Below are 6,975 nucleotides of genomic sequence, written 5' to 3' on the forward strand. Positions count from 1 at the left end.
AATAACCAAACACAAGCTAAAAGAACATTTGGAAAGGAGACTAAAATAGGAAAGATATGTCATTTTCATTGACATGCAATGTTCCAGTTAATATTCAGGTCACACTATACCATCAAAAGGCCTAAGCATAGAACCATCATTTACAGAATTAAAAGCAATTGCTTCAAATCAATATTAAGCAGGTTGTGTCTGAGGAGCAGGCACAACTTAAAACTCATGGTTGCACACTGCAGCAAGAGGCCCAGACTCTGGATAGTGAGACTAATTAGTATGAACCAACATGAAGGTACCAAAGACCACCTGAAGAAGCTGAATGCTAATAAAAATAGTGCCATAGATACCAATTCTGATAACCATTCAGTCCAAAGAAAGTTTTCCCTCAACAAAAAAGGCTGTCCTTTGTTGCTCCTGGCTTGCACAGTTTGTATTTCCTTTACATTTCATTTGTCTTCTGTGGCTCCCTTCCTCTCCTCTTCAGCTTTATTCTCATGAAATTCCTGCAACCTAGTAAAGCACACCTTCCTACTCTGTCTGTAGGATATGGTATATCAGCTCCACAATGCCTACTCCAATGTTCACTCCAACAGAGATTTCATCTAGTTACACAGTTAAAGATATACCTTATCTTACAGTCAATCCTCTAGACTGAGTTCCTAGCTAGTTATTTACTCAAAAAACCCAAAAAAAGCATTTAGATGGAGTTGAATTTGGCAGGCACTATAGACTTTAATCAAAATAAGACTGAAAAATTCAAACTGATGCATGTTCACAAAATTCCCCAAACATAAGCAGAAGATACTATGTAACTTTTTGGCAATACTATAGATTTTCAATTAGGCAACACAGCAGGAATTGCTAGTTACAAATATGCACCACATTTAAAGACCAGGAAGACTTCCCATCAGGGGCAGGGCAAGACTTATCAGCATACAGGAGAGAACTACTTACTAGCCAACTGAAGTTTGGCTTTAGCTGAGTGTTCAGAACTACAGTAGCTCTGCTTGACCCTGAAGTAGCAGCTCTTACCTAACCCTCAGGTCAAAATAGCATTTCTCATCCAACATGCAAGAGAAATACACAAAATATACTTGAGTACAGCTTGTATGGCATACAAATTACTCTTATATTTATAATGCACATCTGGTTTCATACCAATGTGCCCTGAAATAATTTGTCACCAAGATTTTGAAAGATATGCCACCAAGCAGATGGCTAGATGTCAGACAAAAACAAAGCAAGAAGAGCAATTAATTTGCCTTGGTTAGAAAGTGAGTGGAAACACAAGTATCCGTGCTTTTGCTAGCAAATTGATGTTATTTTGTTTTGCCTACTTCCTATTATTTCTTTCACATGGGGTTTAAGTTTTATTTTCTACAAAATGATTACACAACTTAATTCTAAAGTCATGCTATTTACGTGAGTAAGAACTGTATTTGAAAAATATTTAGATAACTTCTCCCTGTAAAAAAGAAAACCCACTAGTTGTTTGGTTTTTTTTTTAAGTTTCCTTAAGAAAGATGTGTTCCCAACTTCCTATCGCCTAATGGTGACCTAGTAGAAGTAACAGGGCAGTTGCACACATCCCACATTAGTACTGAGCAATATTTTTCTAAGAACATTAGAAGAAGATGCTGAAGAGTGCAGGGGACAGTTTGCAAGCTAAAAGGAGAAAGAAAAAAAAGTAAGTCAATATTTTGGGTCAGCAGGACATCTGAGGGAACAGCAATATCACCCTCCCCTGTCCCAAAAGTGAGATCACAGATTCAGAAAGTCAAATCCACGTGCTCCAACCTTGGATTACTTTTTCCCTGCAGCTGAAGAAGCCCTGCTACTGAGCAGTGTCCTGCGGAACGCTGCTGTACTTTCACAATCACGTCACTTCTTGCTCTACAAGAGCTGAGAAAAAGGCAGAGTAAACAGCTTGTAAATTCAGTGTTGGCATTGCCTTACTTTTATCTCCATTGCCACTTTCCCCTCTGTGTTCCTTCTTAACAGCACATCCCAGCCTTTTTTACTTCTAAAATGAGCAAGTAAGACTTTGTGCCTGCATATGAGCATGCTCAAACCAGACACAGTAAACAGCATATGAAAGAACAGTTCTTCAGAGCTAAACCAAAGTGACCATATTGAAAATATACTCCATGCTGAATTCATACACACTTGAAAACACACTTGCCAGAACTCAAAAGGTGTGGACTTCAGCTTTTGTTTAATCAGGAGTGTGATCATAAATATGCAACTATATTCTAAGAAAAATACTAAAAACTAACATACAAAAAGTATGCACCATAATGCATTCCGAAGGCGTGCCTCAGATCTCAGCTGCACTCAAGATATTTAACCACTGCAAACTACAAAACTGAAGTGTCTGCGTTTTATCACTGTTACCTCCTTAGAACACACAAAGAACAAGTATCTCAGTTACAGAATTGATGACAGATCATCCCATTTGAGACCCATACATTCCGACTGTTAAGTAATTGCCAAAACTAAGTTATTGTTTCCTTAAAAATAAAACATCACCTCTTTTTTGGTTTATATGTTCTAGACTAGCCTTGCCAAAGACCAGAAACTACATCAGGATTTTAAGGTTAAATGCAATCAGCTCCCCACAGGTATATTAATGTACGTATACAGTATTTTTGTATGTTTTATGTATACGTACGCATACTATTAACATGCAAAATAGTTGCATGCAACAACAAAAAAAAATTAAAAAAAAAAAAAAAAGAAAAAAGCCACCGCTGATTTCTTGCCAAAGCAGGGAGACAGGGAGAAGCAGGCATAAAAGAGAAGTGGTACAAAGATATAGAAAAGACAAAACCTCTGCCAAATCTGGACTTAACTCTTCTTCACACCTATTACCTGCTCCCTGAGGTTGACATAGTAGCCAACTCAATATCAGCTCACAGAAATAAAGATTTCACTGCAAATTTTACTCCACCACACACTAAATACTAAGCAACAAGGGTTTAAGCGCCATTCAGTTTCCCAGAGTTAAAACAACTGTAGGCCAAATAAACCTTTTAGGTATCAAAAGCATACCTATTTTATCATGTCAGCATTTCTCTAAATATAAAATACCATTATTTAAAGAGACCAGACATCTTACTGATTGCCTGGAACATCAGGCACAACAATGGTTTATTACATACGATACTAGTACACATTGTTTGTTTGCTTTCACCAATTCAACAACAAACATATGCCCCAGGGGGCTAGCCAGATACTACTTGGACAAAAAAAGCTCTTCTTTTGCTAGCACAGAATTGCGGGACTCTTCTTGAAATAAGTCAGTCATTTTCTGTATTAGTGGGAAACACTCAGGATCCCATCAACCCCTCAAAAACTAGTCAACAAAATGGTGCGAAAGTTTTCTCCAGGCAAACTCAAGCCCTGGAAATTCTTCAGGGTTCCTAAGAAATACACTATTTTAAGAAACTGACATCCATTTTATAATACAGAATAAACTTTTGTAAGTTTTTTCAATCTTAACTCCTATTTTATAGCTCTTGAAGATGCTTCAAAACAAAAGGAAGTATCAGGTTTTATGTATTATCTCCATTTTTTTCCTTAAAAGGCTTAAAGGACATTGTAAGGAAATAATTACCCAGTCCAAGCAGCAGCAAATTCTAGCAAAGATCTGCATCTGAACTTTGGGCATAAAATATTTATTCTAACACTCCTCCACGAAACTAATCTAGTTTTCCTGTCAGTGCTAGGTAGCAATTAACTCCTGATGTCTGAAGTGATGCTGTTTCAGGGCTTCAGCTGATGACTGAGTAGCTGATCTTAGCATGAAAAGCGTGATGTCATTACAAGATATTAGTTTGGTTCTTTACTAAGATTTTTCTTTTTTTCAGCCTTTCATTTTTAATCTTATTCCTAGCTAAATTTAACACAGCAAGGCAGAGAGGTAATACACAAGTTGTCTTTTAACATGATCACTAAGGGCTTCAAATCAAGAACAGATTTTTAGCAGATACAGTTAGAGAACACTTAACAAGCAACACATCTGTGATTCTTCAAAGTGACTCAGCTAACTTGCTGGATGCTGCTGGCTAACCATGAGAAATCACAGTTTCTGCTGTCACAAGTGTGATTTACCATTACCACGTCACCAGTCTTTTCTGCAAAAGCACTGATAATACTGTGCTTGCTGACTTAATTCGCTGAAGGAAATCCATCAGTCCTCCTTACTAGAAGTTAGGTTTGGCCCTGTAAAACATTTCAATAAATACAGTTATTAAAACATATGTTTAACTAGGATGGTCTGACGAAGTTTAAAATGATAAAGTCTAAATACGATTCTTTTGTGTGAATGAGGGCCTAGAACAATTGAGCTAAACTAATTTTGAAAAACTCATGGCTAAATGCTTGAGAATTATGGAAAAGTAGAATGCATCACGTGAAGAAAAACACATTCTAGCCCAAATGCATCAAAAAGAACGCCTAATCCATCTGAACTAAGAATTTAGCAATTCACAAATTTCAGCATCATTAAAAAGGTCAAATATTTCTCTTTCTCTACATGCCAAGTCTACAAAGAACAACATTCATCCTGAAAAAGCCTAACACACAAATAACAGAAAAATACTTAGAGGGCAATGTCATAACAACAGGACCACTACTGCATTTTACCCAAAGTATCTGGCCCTGAACGCTATCAACAAACAAACAAAAACCCAGTCACTCTGCATCTGGCCTGCTTAAAACTGCAAAGCTGATGAAAAACATCTACTAAAAATAATAACCACCCTATTGGCTCATAAATAGAAATGAGTCTTCTTGCAATGTTGGATTGACTAACAACCCCCCAAACCGCTAGGATTTCCAGAACAAAATGACAGCCCTCATAGCAATGCTCAACAAAATCCTACATCACATTATAAAAGCCAAGATGACAAACATGCATAAGAAAATGTACTGGCAACACTGTGCAGAAATACTGTGATGGCCTTACACCTCTAAGCACACTAATGATTTTTTTTTTAAGAGACTCTTTCTTCATGTTTAGCATTTGTGGTGAATATTTTCCATGTTAAAGTCAATCACTGTATCTACTTATACCTGACTACCACGAAATTGGGAACTGACTCAAGGTTAGCACTTCATCAATGACTAACTTTTGACTGCTAGTGCAGATCAAACTGCTGTAAGCTTAACCAGTTGGTTCTGCAGACGTGCCAGTGTAACCCGTAAGAAACATGCAAGACGTTACATTTCAAGAATGAATGACCCGCTTTTGATTCGGGATGCTGAAATCGGGCAGTGCCTCTCCAGAGTTGCCTAAATTCAGCCCGACGCTAAGATTAAACCTCAGCATACCATTTTCCCATGATGGAAACCAGAGGTTTGCGTGCCCTGGGTTGTTCACACCGCTATCAGCAGAACAAACGGGAGCGCTGTACCCCCGTGAAGATGTATTTGCCGACCGAGGATCTCAGAAAAGCAAGGAAAAACAATCCTCCTCCAGCCTCCAGGTCCTCCAGCAGAAGGAGAGGTGCCGACCGTGCGGGAGGCCGAGGCGCAGGAGAGGCGGCACACGCAGCTCTGCCGCCGAGCATCCCCCGAGCCCCCGCAGGCACACCCCTTCCCGGAGAGGGGACCCCCGCCGCCTCCCGGCACGGCACGGCACGTCACCTCCTCCTCCTCCTCCTCCTTCTTCCTCCTTCCTCCTCCTCCTCCTCCCCGCCCCGCCCTGGGAGAGCGGCGGCGGCGCGGAGGGGGGGGAGCGGGGGGAAGGGGAGGGGAAGGGAGAGCAGGGCCGCGAGGGCGGCGGCGCCACGCGCTGCGCCCCCCGCCCGCCCCGGCCGCCCTCGCGCCGCTCCCCTCAGTCGCGGCCTCCTCGCCGGAGCGCCGGCTCCCGCCGGAGGCGAGGCGAGGCGAGGCGAGGCGAGGCGCGGCCAGGCCGCCCCTCCGCCAGCAACGCGCCCCGCATCCCTCCCGGCGTTTTCCCTCCCCTCGCCCCTTCCCCTCGCTCCCCGCTGCCGGGCGAGGGGGCGGCGGCGACGCTTACCCTGGGCGCGCCGCTCCGGCCCGAGGGAGAGGGCCCGCACCGCGGCCAGGCGCCGCCGCAGGCCCCGGAGACTGGCGGGGCGGGGCCGGGAGCCGGAGGGGGCGGGGCCTGCTCCCGGAGGGGCGGGGCTCGGCCCCCCGGCCCCTGGCTGGCGCGGGGGCGCGTGGTTTTGATCTTAATTAAGTGTGAGGGATGCGCCGGGATGTCTCCGGGACGGTCCTGGTACCGCCGTGGCCCGGCCTGGCCGTGGGGCGAGGGCTCAGGGGACAAGCAGAGAGGGCAGATGGCCCACCCCCGGTGGGGGCTCTTCTCCTTAAAGGCGAACACCCCCCTCCCCCCCCCCCCCCCCCCGGTAATGAAGCAATCAAAAGGAGCAGTGAGAGTGATTATCTGTCGCTGGCCTAAATTCCTCTTAAGCTTCTGTGTCCGGTCATAGCGCGGTCCTTATATTTACAGAGACTAGCACCAGAAAATCCAAGCATGACTGGCATCATTGTGAAAATATGACAGAAACTCAAGAAACCAGCTGCTGAAGAAAACCTTCCTTTCCTTTGGGGAAGCATGGTCTCCATCCTTACTGAGCCCCAAAGCTTGTCAACTGCTTACATATGTCGTAAGGTTTGTGTGCAGTTCAGTGTTGCAGGCTAGACCCGTGATACATCTCTTCTAATAAAACGTGCAGAAGTGATGTGCTCTGCTGTACATATCAAGTTATACAGAGAAATGAAGAGCAAACTAAAATTCATCACAGCTGTTGCATTAGAGCAGGGAGACGGAGGAAGGACGATTAAAGGAGTGGGCTAGGAAAAAACGCTGCAACTATCTGGCTAGTGGTCGCCCACCCACCCCCTGCCTGGCTCCGCAAGACCCCACGTACCTTCAGGGAGATCAGTGCACAGCAGCTGCAGCAAGGGGATCCTGACTGCTGGGGTGTTCGGCCTGGAGTTAGAATACAG

General features: G+C 43.8%; 1 protein-coding gene across 6 annotated transcripts in view; it reads right to left on the reverse strand.

Annotated features, from left to right (window-relative positions):
- Positions 1 to 6,117, reverse strand: part of STARD3NL (STARD3 N-terminal like) — a 30,575-nt gene extending 24,458 nt beyond the window's left edge. For 4 of the 6 annotated variants that reach the window (XM_049817279.1, XM_049817278.1, XM_049817277.1 and 1 more), the window contains exons 1-2: positions 6,020 to 6,101; positions 1,760 to 1,896 (exon numbers count right to left, since the gene is read on the reverse strand). The gene's annotated coding sequence lies outside the window, so the exon portion shown is untranslated. Of the gene's footprint in view, positions 1 to 1,759; positions 1,897 to 4,107; positions 4,219 to 6,019 lie in introns of all 6 variants that reach the window. The other 2 variants (XM_049817276.1, XM_049817275.1) reach the window with 2 other exon arrangements.
- Positions 6,118 to 6,975: the final 858 nt, after the last annotated feature.

This window comes from Accipiter gentilis, chromosome 14, assembly GCF_929443795.1.
Source record: "Accipiter gentilis chromosome 14, bAccGen1.1, whole genome shotgun sequence".
NCBI lineage: Eukaryota > Metazoa > Chordata > Aves > Accipitriformes > Accipitridae > Astur > Astur gentilis.